Source organism: Equus quagga, chromosome 12 (genome assembly GCF_021613505.1).
Source record: "Equus quagga isolate Etosha38 chromosome 12, UCLA_HA_Equagga_1.0, whole genome shotgun sequence".
Taxonomy (NCBI): Eukaryota; Metazoa; Chordata; class Mammalia; order Perissodactyla; family Equidae; genus Equus; species Equus quagga.
The window spans coordinates 6,624,847-6,638,008 of record NC_060278.1 but is presented as its reverse complement, the minus strand read 5'-3'; positions in this window follow the sequence as shown (position 1 = coordinate 6,638,008).

Genomic DNA, 13,162 nt, shown 5'->3' with positions numbered 1-13,162 from the left:
GATCCACTTCCAAGCTCCTCAGGTTGTCAGCAGAGTTCATTTCCTCGCAGTTGCAAGACTCATGACTACTCGCTTCTGCAAAGCAGCACAGAGCCAAATAATCTACAGCCAGACTGCTGGCAAGGCCAGCTTACGCAACATAACGTATTCCCGGCAGTGACATCACACCTCCCTTCCTATATTCTATCGGTTAGAAGCAAGTCTCCCACACTCAAAGGAAAGAATGCTATAAGATTATGAACACCAGGAAGCAAGATCGTGGAGACCACCTTAAGGCTTGTCTGCAGCAGGTAACAGCAATCATCTCACCAATAAGAGATGCCAGAAGTCAGTGGTGTAATATCCTCAGAGCGCTGGAGAAAGTGGCTCAGTCTGTACCAGGATGAATGATCATTCAATCACGAGAGCCGAATAAAGTCATTCTCAAACACGTCAAGACTTAGAAAGTTAACCACTCACAGAAGCTTCTGGAATTTTTAAGGAATGTAGTCCTTAGCAAGAAAGATATTAGTAACATATGTTGATATCACTAAGTACTGATAGTAACATATTAATAATTGATTGTGTTTTGTTTTTAAAGAGATAGACCTGAAATTCCAGATGGCAATAACATGAAAATGGAGAGATAAGATGGAAAATATGTAAAGCATGCTGGCTCACTAACAGTGCCTTTGCTGTTTGGGAGGACCCAGGCACTGAGTGACCTAAGGTGACATTAGGAAAATGTGAAAGAGAATACACACATTAAAACCAAATTTTACCTAAAAGTGAAGGATTACAAGCTGTTATATTCAGACCAGTATAAAGGGTAAAAAAGCATGTCCAAAACAACCCCCACCACCAACAACAAAAAGCTGTAACAATTCAACAGATGTCAGGAAGGTATAAAAAAGCCAAAGCAAAAATGTGGTACAAGAAACGTGGTAGGAAGAAGCCCAGATGCGTCAATAGAAACAACAAACGTAAAATGATTGCATTCACCTATTAAAATATGCTGCTTTTGAAAGACAGTTAACACATCTGAGTGAAGTTTAAAAATAAAGTTTTATTTATGTTTTTAATTTTTTAATTTTTTAATTTTTTTATGTTGTGATTTAACGTTTATTTCATAATGACATTTTCTACAGCTAAGTCGTAAGTTTCCAATAAATTGTAAGTTTTTTGAGGGAGAAGAAAATTTTTAAAACTTTTCTTTTTTTTCTTTTATTGCAGTAACGTTGGATTATAACATTATATAGTTTTTGGATGTACATCATAATATATTTCGAATTCTGTGTAGATTACATCATGTTCACCCCCAAAAAACTAATTATAGTCCATCCCCTCACACGTGAGCCTAATCACCCCTTTTGCCCTCCCCCCACCTTCCCCCGTGGTAACCACCAATCCATTCTCTGTTGTTATGTGTGTGTTTGCCATTGTTTTTATCTTCTACTTATGAGTGAGATCGTATAGTATTTGACTTTCTCCCTCTGACTTATTTCACTTTGCATAATACCCTCAAGTTCCATCCATGTTGTCACAAATGGCCAGTTTTCATCATTTCTTATGGCTGAGTAGTGTTCCATTGTGTGTATATACCATATCTTCTTTATCCCTTCGTCCCTTGATGGGCACCTAGGTTGCTTCCAAGTCTTGGCTATTGTGAATAATGCCGCAATGAACATAGGGGAGCAAGTATCTTTATGCCTTTGTGTTTTCAAGTTCCTTGGATAAATACCCAGCAGTGGGATAGCTGGATCATATGGTAGATCTATTCTTAATTTTCTGAGGATATTCCATACTGTTTTCCATAGTGGCTGCACCAGTTTGCACTCCCACCAGCAGTGTACAAGGGTTCCCTTCTCTCCACATCCTCTCCAACATTTGTTGTTTCCTGTCTTGTTAATTATAGCCATTCTGACCGGAGTGAGGTGATACCTCATTGTAGTTTTTATTTGCATTTCCCTGATAGTTAATGATTTTGAGCATCTGTTCATATGCCTGTTGGCCATCCGTATATCTTTGGAGAAATCTCTGTTCAGATCTTTTGCCCACTTTTTAATTGGGCTGTTGGTTTTTTTGTTGTTGAGATGTGTGAGTTCTTTGCATATTTTGGATATTAACCCCTTATCTGATGTATGGTTTGCAAATATCTTCTCCCAATTGTTGAAGAAGCTTTTTAGTTTGATGTAGTCAAAAGAAAGTTTTAAAATCACGAATTTCAAGGCTCCCTGTTGCTCTAGTCAGTGATTCTCCAACTTCTAATGAATCATCTGAGGTATTTGCTGGAAATGTAGATTCCTGCGCCCTCACCCAGAAATGTTGATTCAATAGGCCTGGTTTCTAAACCCAGTAATCTGGATGTTTAATCAGTTGGCCAGTTGTTTCTTTTTTTTTTTTAAAGATTTTATTTTTCCTTTTTCTCCCCAAAGCCCCCCTGGTACATAGTTGTGTATTTTTAGTTGTGGGTCCTTCTAGTTGTGGCATGTGGGATGCTGCCTCAGCATGGCTTGTTGAGTGGTGCTATGTCTGTGCCCAGGATTCGAACCAGCGAAACCCTGGGCTGCTGAAGCAGAGTGCACAAACTTAACCGCTTGGCCATGGGGCCTGGCCAGTTGTTTCTGATGAAGGTGATCTGAGTATCAAACTCTAGAAAATCAGACTCTTCAGCCCTCAGCCATCAAAACCTTCCACCATCAGATAATCTTACTTCTTTCTCAACTTAGTTTTCCATGGTCTCCCAACAAACAATATTTTTCTTTTTGCCATCCCCCACATGTCCATGCTCATTTCCACTGGTGTCTGAGCTTTTTGAAGATGTGTGGACCATCTCATCTATCACGCTGAACCCTTACAACACAGGTATGGTGAGCTGAAATTCGAGGTTCTATCATTCTCTGGCTTGTGAAGAAGTCAAAGAAAGTGTTTAAAAAGTAAATGAGATGAGAGTGGAGGTACAAAGCAGCAAAAAAAAAGAAGATGGAGGACTGAAAGAGGAAGGGGGCTGCTGAGACGGAGCAGATCGGAGGAAACAGAAGAGAGGGAAGAGCGCCACAGAGAAGGAAGGGGAGAGGAGAGCAGAGAAGTGAGACTCACCTGGTTGATCGCTTCCCAGGCTCCAGCCCTGCGGGGTTAGGCCCAGGGGGCTCAGCAGCCATCGTTTCTGCTGCAGCAAAGATGAAAGTCGGACAAAATAACCCAAGAGTGCTGAACTGTGCCTGCTAGGTCCTTACGGGTTTATTACACTTGACTTTCCTCAGACGTCGAGGAAAGTCGTCAGCTGAAGTCCATTAAACAAATTAAAAAGCAGGAGAAATATAAACACAGATTGATGTAGATAGCAGTTTTACGAGGCAAAGAAAGCAGTTAGCTCTGACAAAGCTCCCGGCTGGTAGTATACTCTTGGATCCCCAGCCCTTAAAAGTCTTAAGATATTGTTCTCTCCAAGATACCCTGCTAGCAGTCGTAGAAGAAAGCGAATAGAATTTTTTCCCCATGAAGACAAGGGATGGTACAAACTAAAGTAAAAATCTATGCACGTTGTTCCTCAGTATGGTTCCTGACACCACACTACTCGTCCTTTTGTCTCTAAGCAAGGGATTAAGTGATAAATCCAATACTCCCAAATATACAATATATTTATATATATATATATGTATTTAAAGAATTACATACTGCGCATGTTGTTTGGATCTCACATGAAGGTCCGGTGTATCACATTAAGATACATTTCCTCCAAATGGAAACTTGCATGTTAGAGAATCACTTCAAATTCATGCCTTTTGGTGATTATTAATAGTATCTGAAAAACGAGACATTATATAATGTTCCAGATCTTTAATAATGCAAGTCAAAGAAAGATTTCTTGCACATCCACGGTGTACAAAGTACCGCGCTCGAGCCTGCGATACACGCAAAGAAGAACAGAAGAGCTATGTTCAGACTATCTTCCTCGCATATGGCTTTGTGCCCTTAAAAGTCACTTAAAAATAAAGTCACCCTTGGACTTTGTCTCCAAGGAGAGGAATATCCCCGCGGGGCAAGGACTCTCTGTGCTCCACGAATGTTTTCCCGAGGGGCAGGGGCAAAGCCAGCATTAGAGTTTCCATTTCACATTCTGTGGCAGAATCAGAGGGCGAGTCCTTCTCCACCTTGCCCTGAGGTTTTGGAAACCGAGCCTGGTGCCAGCCCGGCTGTAGCAGATTCTCATGCATCCCTCGCTTCCTCTCCAGGACTCTGGGCCGCAGAACGTGGAGCGGGTGACGCCTAAATACAAATTTAGTCCTTGGATTTTCTAAGCCAAGTAAATTCAGCATTTCAAAACATTCTTACATTTTAAAAGGCTCAGGCTTTCCAGATGCTGCAAAATTCTTGACTTCCAAATATCTCCAGCCTTTGCTTCATCCTGAACGTGTCTATGCATAATCCCAGACAGCGTATATTTCCAAACAAAGAGGGCAAAAAACAAACCTGAGTCATCGGAACCCATCAAAAGTGAGAAGTCTTGTTTTGCAAAAATGTCACGGTATTTTTTTAGCAGGAAAAAATTAAGTTGCACTAATTTTTGAATAGATGAAAGCACATTTTCATCTTTTATGTGTAGTTAATTACAAAGGAGTGTGTCTTTACAACATAAAAGACCAGATTCTCCGTCAGCCCAAGTAAGTATTTCAATTAATCTCCCAAAAAAGTCTATAATAATCCCAAAACTAGTTGCTGGTCTCTCAACCCCCAAAATCCAATTAAATCTGATTATCCTTTCTAGCAGGACGCAGGAAAGGCATCAGCAGTATAAATCCACAGAAACTCCAAACCCATCATTTTAACATCTTCTCCCTTGAAATCTTTTACAAGAGCTTCCTTAAAAACAAATTTGGTGATTTGGGCTTCCCTTTCTCATTTTCCCACTGGTTAGTGGAGATGCTATTGACCAGGAAAGTGCATGGATTGTGCAGAAGCCAGAGACGGGAGCTTCAAATGCTCAACAAACCAGGTTACCAATCAAAGGAAAAAAATAAGAAGCAAGAGTGTCTCCAAATCCCCAAATGAAATGAGAAATAATAACCCTCTGGAAGGGCCCATGATTTTTAACCTTTGTGGGATGCTTGGTTGAGTTGATATCTAATAGCATTACCACATCTGGGTTAGCAAGTAGAATTTCCACGCAATCTTGGATCCTCAGCTTTTTATATGCAACCTCATTCATGGCACCGACTCTGCCGTGAAAACCCATCCAGATTTGCAACTAGCATTATCTTTTTGTCAAAAATGTCAAGATGTGTGAGGCAAAGTGGAAAATCCTGGATGAGGTACGTGTGGGGAGTGGCTATAAAATGAGGAGCTGGCTAGGTAGGGGTGCCCTATGGAATCACACCGGTGACCCACTGCTCCCTGAACAGAGAGAGGAGAAATGGGGGGGGGCCTCTGAGCACTCAGGGGTCTGGGAGGGGCCTGGGGTTCTGACTAAGAGAGGGTGAAAGACGTGACAACCTCTGAGGGGGACAGAATGCTGTAACCAGGATGGACCGCCCTGAGCAGAAGCACACTTCCCAGTCAACCTGCGTGAAGGGTACTGGGCAGCAGCAGTCACCGGCTTCTCTGGTTTGGAATTCTGCTCAACGATTGCCATGTCCAAAGGGGACGTGATCCCTGCAGTTGTCATTTCACAGTGATGTTGGCTGGTTTGTGTAGAGTTTCATCTCTGGATTAAATGGTAGTTTACTGTTATTCATCTTTAAATGGAGCTTCCATTGACATGTCCTGTTAACTTAATATTTATTAAGCTCTGACTAGGTGCCAGGTACTAGGAGATTCTTCCTAATGGCAAGTCACTTAATCACAAATATTCATTCAACAAGCACGACTGAATGCTTACTTGGAACCAAACTTTTTGCTAGTCCTTAAAATGCAACAAGGTAACTCTTCGGACCTCAGCTTTTTAAAATTTTTTTGATTGAAGTATAATTAACATGCAACATTATATTAGTTTCAGGTGTACAACATTATGATTTGATATTTGTATATATTGCAAAATGATCACCACGATAAGTCTAGTTAACATCCACCACCATACATAGTTAGAGAATTTCTTTTCTTGTGATGATAACTTTCAAGATTTACTCTCTTAGCAACTTTCAAACATACAATATAGTGTTATTAACTACAGTCACCAGGCTGCACATTACATCCCCAGGGCTTATTTATTTTATAGCTGGAAGTTTGTACCTTTTGACCCCTTCACTCATTTGACTCACCCCCCACCTCCTGCCTCACGCAACAACCAATGTGTTCTCTATGTCTATGAACTTGGTTTGTATTTGTTTGTTTGTGTTAGATTCCACATGTAAGTGAGATCATACAGTATTTGTTTTTCTCTGTCTGACTTATTTCACTTAGCATAATGCCCTCGAGGTCCATCCACATCAACATAAAAGGTAAGATTTCATTCTTTTTTTTTTTTAACGATTGGCACCTGAGCTAACATCTATTGCCAATGTTTTCTTTCTCTTTTTTTTTCTTCTCCCCGAAACCCCCCAGTACATAGATGTATATTCTGACTGTAGGTCCTTCTGACTCTGCTGTGTGGGACTCTGCCTCAGCATGACTCGATGAGCAGTGCTAGATCCATGCCCAGGATCTGAACTGGCAAAAACCTGGGCCACGGATGCAGAGCACATGAACTTAACCCCTCGGCCACAAGGTGGCCCCTCATTCTTTTTTATGGCTGAATAACGTTCCATTGTGTGGAATACTCTTTATCCATTCATCCATCGATGGACACTTAGGTTGTCCATATCTTGGCTATTGTAAATAATGCTGCAAGGAAAAGGAGGGTGCGTATATCTTTTCAAATTAGTGTTGTCGTTTTCTTTGGATAAATACCCTCAAGTGAAATTGCTGGATCATATGGTAGTCCTAGTTTTAATTTTTTGAGGAACTTCCATACAGTTTTCCGTAGTGGCTGCACCAATTTACATTCCCACCAGCAGTGCACAAACATTCCCTTTTCTCCACATCCTCACCAACACTCGTTCTTTCGTGTCTTTTTGATAATAGCCGTCCTAACAGTGGAAGGTGATATCTTATTGTGCTCTTATTTGCATTTCCCTGTTTAATAACGTTGAGCACTTTTTCATGTACCTGTCACCCATCTGTATCTCTTCTTTGGAAAAATGTCTATTCAGATCCTCTGCCCATTTTTAAATCAGATTGTTTGGTTTTTTGCTATTGAGTTGTATCAGTTCTTTATGTATTTTGGATAATAACCCCTTATCAGATATAAGATTTGCAAATATCTTTTCCCATTCTGCAGGTTGCCTTTTCATTTTGTTGGTGGAGTCCTCAGTTTCTTAAACTATAAAAGAAGGTACCATACTACCACATTTCTAGAGTTTCTTCCTGTTGAAAAAAATCTCATTTGGACTGGTTTTATTATTTGTTTATAAATAGTTTGTCTTTCATTTATAAACTTCAGGAATCCAGATTCGTTATTGTGATTTTTCCTGAATATAAATTATACAGTGGAAAGGTCACCAGACAACTCAGTTCTCACCATTGGAGACTGCCAGCACTGAGGATGGAGATAAATGTTCACTGGAATTTTAAACACATGCTTACAGATTACTGCAAACCTCAGATATAATAAATAAATGATAGCAAGGGAATCAAGGTCCTTAGAATTATTCCTGTAAAACTTCTTTCCCACTTAATAGTGGCAACATAATCAAGATCCCAGTAGAGATGGGGCTCTCCTTTTGGGAGACGTGCTCAAAGCCAGAGATACGTCGGTCAGTACCTCATACCCCAGTTATCTGGTTCACAGTAACAACCATTTTGCCATTGACAGGAGCCAGCGGTTGTAAGCCTGCTAGGTTTCTGATTTTCCTTATTCTGAGAGCACACAGTTGGATTAAATGATGGAAAAAGTCATGCCACACAGACATTTTCCTTTCAAGAAGTTAAGGAGAGTTCAGCCACAGTGCACGTTCTTTCTGCATTTATCTTGGACTTGAAAAAATTGGAAATGGCTATAACACGACATGCTGACATACGAGAGTAAAAATGGGTAAGGTTTGCAAAGACGATGGCAAAGAAAAGAGGTCTACCAATGGGTGGGCATGTGTGGGGGAAAAGTATCAAAAATGCAAGGGGAAGAATGGAACTTTAACACACACACACGGATTCTCCCAGGGTTAGAATATGAATGACTGGAATTCTTGGGGTGCCACAAAGTTTAGTAAATGTGTGTTTCATGGAGTAATCAATGTTACCCTACCACCCTGGACTGTGCCAGGATTTCGGAGTATTTGGAACACTGGAGAACTCTCATTATGTGCTCAGCAAATGTTAAAAATGTCAAGGACTAGAAACAATAAGAGAGATCAAGTGCAAGATTAGTGTGGCATGAAGGACACATGACGGATTCACATCCCATCCAGGCACGTGCCTCCAGGCCGGGCAGAATGCTCCAGCAGGTAAGCCATCTAAGCTTGGCTGAGCAGCCTCTGCAGTAACAATTCTTAACATTCTGGAAGTCTCAGATTCCTTTGAGAATTTTGAGTCTCAAATTTAGAGTCTATCCCCAGAAAAATGCACATGCATACCCCCATTTTGCATATAATTGCAGGAGATTTTCAGATCTCCCGCAGCCTTGGGCTAAGAACTCTAACCAGACAGTATCTGTAGACGTTTCTGAGGAATGAATCTTTATGCTGAATGAGCTCACTTTTCTTCATCAAAATAACTACCAAACCTGCCTTTTGCTTTTGCCTAAGACCTCCTTTTCTTCACCATGGTAATAATAGTCATCATAGCAGTGATCCCTACAAAGGGTGGTGATACTCAGGATATGTTGAGCTTGCACCGGTGCCAGGCACTGCTCTAACAGCTTGCGTGTATCATCCCATCGGTCTTCATAGTGACTCTATTGAAGAAAGCACTGTTATTATCCCATTTTACAGACAGCACAACTAGGGCACAGAGAAGTTAAAATGACAATTAATAGATTGCAGGGCATGAGTTCAGATCTTGGCTCTCCGATTCCAGACTTTGCATTCTTAACTTTCTAGTTTCTCCTACTCATAAAAATGTTTCTCTCCTATATGTGGCAGTGGAAACTGTAAAAATAAACAAACACAATAAAAAATGATGAACCCAAAAAGTTTTTTTTTAATTGTTTTATCCTTTTCCCTTATTATTTCAGGGGAAGAACTGTAGGTGTGGCCTAGAATCTTGACTACTGTCCATCCTTTTGTGAGGATGGGCTAAGTTTCTCTCCAATTCCAGCAGCCAGTTGCCACCCATCAGATTCACGGAATGGAGGCCTACAAAACACTTGAAAAGAGTGTGATGTCGACAAAGTATGATATCAAGATGTATGAGTGGGTCTCAAATGACAAGTGGAGACACCCAAGCTGTACGGTGGCTTTTAGAACATCTAAAGGGCACAGACCGGTTCCTTATTGTGATAGAGTTGGTACCTCTCCTGTATTTGGATCTTTGAAATAAGCTTCTATGGCAGTGAAGGAGTCATACAAGCCTCAAATAGTGAGGGTGTTAGCGGAATATCCGTAGTGAGGTGGGCCAAGGGTGGTAACATAGAAATGAGGTTTGATTTCCCACAAATCCATCTCCGGGTGGCTTATGAAAGTTTCTTTGGAGTGTTAATCCTGGCAGTCCTGTGTTAGTCATACCAGGGACCTTACACAGCCCACTGACCTTAGAGACGCATTTCCCCCAGGCATCCCTGAAACTCAGCACACGCACCCCAATCCCTGCCATTCCCTACAGTAGTCTCAGGCTTAGCCTGTTCGGTCACTCAACAGGCATAATGGCACCCCTGCTTGTCTATGACACTGGCAGAAATCTGACCACTGGGAGCTTATTGACTTGGGTTAAGGCAGTGTCTTTAGGTTTTTAAACAGCTCTGAAACCAAATCTTGTTCAGAGCCCCAGTATTCAAGCTCCCTCCCACTTTCCCTCCCATCAACAAAAGATAGAGCTAGAGAGCTGGTCAGATTGTTCTGGGCATGGGAGTGGGTCTGTCCAACCCCTAGGGTGGCTCAGACCTCCCGGGCAGGGTGGCTTCCAAGGCACATCCATGGGACTTTCAGCCTCTGAAGAGCACAGTTTGGAAATTGCGAAAGCGGCTGAGTTCATTCAGGCTACTACAACAAAAATACGTGGCTCAAACAGGAAACATTTATTTCTCACAGCCCTGGAGACTGAGAAGTTCAAGATGGAAGAACGGGCAGATTCACGTCTGAGGGCTCACTTTCTGGTATAGAGGGCTATCTTCTCGCTGTGCCCTCTCAGGGCAGAAGGGCCAAGGGAACCTTCTGGAGTCTCTTTTATAAGGGCACTCATCCCATTCGTGAGGGCTCCGCGCTCAGGACCTAGTCACCTCCCAAAGGTCCCACCACCTAATGCCATCACTGGGGGCTAGGATTTCAACATATCAATTTGGGAGGGACACATTCAGTCCATCACAGTGGCTGAGGCATTGCATTTTGAGGATGTCGAATTAACATTGCAATTCTCTTGAAAAAGGCTACTTGTTGAGTCAACATCAGTGATTAATTGCCAGTCATGAATCCATTGGTCAAATTGCCCAGCGAAGCCCAAAGAAATGGGCCATCCAGTGTCAGCGCTAATAGAAGACAGGGAGAGGACCAGCTACCTCAAGTTTCCTCACACTTTAATGGGCATTATGATTGCCTGGGGAGCAGTCAAAATGCAGATTCCCAGCCTCCCACACCCTCAGCTCTGATCCATTTTAACACATTTTCAGTTGGTTCCCAAGCTGGTAGTGAACTTAGAAATATGCTGGTAAAAACGTCTCAGACCCACTTCCATGAAATATTCAGAACAGGGAAATCCATAGAGAAGAACACAGGCCAGTGGTTATCAGGGCTGGGGGAGAGGAATGGGGGAGTGACTGCTTTGTGGATACAGGGTTTCCTCTTGGGATGATGAAAACGTCCTGGAAACAGATAGCAGTGATGGATGCACAACGTTGTGTATTTAATGCCACTAAACCGTACACTTTAAAATGGTCAGTTTTATGTTATGTGTATTTTATCATAATAATAAAACAAAACAAAGCATTGCACACATCTGACGTCACTGCTGCCGTGATCACCTTCAGGGTGGCCGAGCCTGAGTTTGACTTGCTCAGTGCTTTTCATCGGTCTCAGCTTCGCGGCTGGTTGTTGCATGTAGGTAAGGGTACAGGTCAGGTGAGCAGCTTGAGTCTTTATTCCTGAGCTATGGCTCTTGTGTCCTTCTCTTATTTTGTAGGGCCCCAGATGAGGGAATTGAGAATAATGTATCCTTTCATTCCTTCCAGTTTACTGCAATAGATGGCAGTTTCGATGGCACAGGATGTCACCAATGTGGTCCCATTTTATAAAAAATTAAGTAAGATTAGATTATATTAGTAGAGTTAATTATATTAGAAGTTAATATGGTTAATTTTATTAAAATGAGGGCTTTTTTTTTTTTTTTTGCAGGGGAAGATTCATCCTAAGCTAACATCTGTTACCAACTTCCTCCTTTTTTTTTCTTCTTTTTCCCCTCAAAGCCCCAGTACATAGTTGTGTATAGTTGTAAGTTCTTCTGGTTCTTCTTTGTGAGCCGCCACCAAAGCCCAGGTACTGATAGACTAGTGGCATGGTTCCATGCCTGTGAACCAAACCCAGGCCGCTGAAGTGGGGCGTGCAGAACTTTAACCACTAGGCCGTCAGGGCTGCCTCAAAAAAAGAGAGGTCTTTAAATAACAGAATCTTCACAATAATTTATAATGAGAAGAGTGATTTCAAAAATCTTTTGTGCCACGTGTTTGCTGGGTTTTTCATTGGAAAAGTAGTTAAAAGTGTTGTCAGATTTAGAGATTAATCATTTTTATTTTACAATAAACAAGTTCAATGTGTGTGTGTGTGCATTTTCCCAATACCACCAAGCAATTCTCCACTCTCAGCAGACATTGACTGAGTGCCCTACAATTTAACTCAATTCTGACACTGTCTACCTGGAGATAGCATCAGACCTCACAGGTTAAGGTCTCAGTCCCACAAGACTGCCCCCACCTTTGGACACCAATCGTGAACCCATGTTGTCACCTGTGTTTCTCACCAACTGGCTATAAATTTGAGGTTCCCACAACCCTCTCCTCAGCTTCGATTGATTTACGAGAGTGGCTCACAGAACTCAGAGAAACACTTACGGATGTTTACCAGTTTATTATAAAAGGACAAAACTCAGAAACAGTCAGATGGAAGAGATGCATAGGGCAAGGGAAGTGGGAAAGGACACAGAGCTGCCATGCTCTTTCCAGGTGCACGAAGCTCCCAGCACCTCCAGGTGTCACCAACCCCAAAGCTCTCCAAAGCCGATCCTTTCGGAGTTTTGATGGAGGCTTCATGACATAGGCATGAAGGGTTAAAACATTGGCAGTTGGGGACTGGCCTCCACCTCCAGCACCTCTCTCCTCCCTGCAAGTTGGAGGGGGGTGGAGACTAAAATTTCCAACCCTTTAATCGTATGGTTGGCAACCATGGTTCGCCTGGCAACCAGACCCCACCTTTAGGTGATTTCCAAAATTCGCCTCATTAACATAAACTCAAGTGTGGTTGAATGGGGTTTGTTATGAATATCAAGACACCTTTATTATTCGTATCACTTAAGAAATCCCAAGTTTTAGGAGCTCTGTGCTAGAAACAAGGACGAAGACTAAATATATATTTCTCACTGTAAGTGACAATATCACACGAGTATTTCAAGTTTGCTCAACTTTTCTATTATAAGCGGCTATTGGTAATATGTGAACTAGCAGATTTTTTAACTTTGGAATAATTTCCTATTTACAGAAAAGTCTCACAGACAGAACAGAGTCTCCTTCTACTCTTTACGCAGCTACCCTAACATTAACATCTGACACATCCTTAGCACATCCTTCAAAACCAAGAAATTAACATAAGTACAATGCATTAATTACAGGCTTTGTTCAGATAACACCAGTTTTTCCAGTATCGTCCTCTTTCTATTCCAGGATCCAAACCAGGATACCACATTATAGTTAGTCATCACATCTCCTTAATCTCTTCTAGTCTGTAACAGGTTCTCAGTCTTGTTTTTCCTTACTTTGACACATCTGAAGAGTTCTGGTCAGATACTTTGTGGA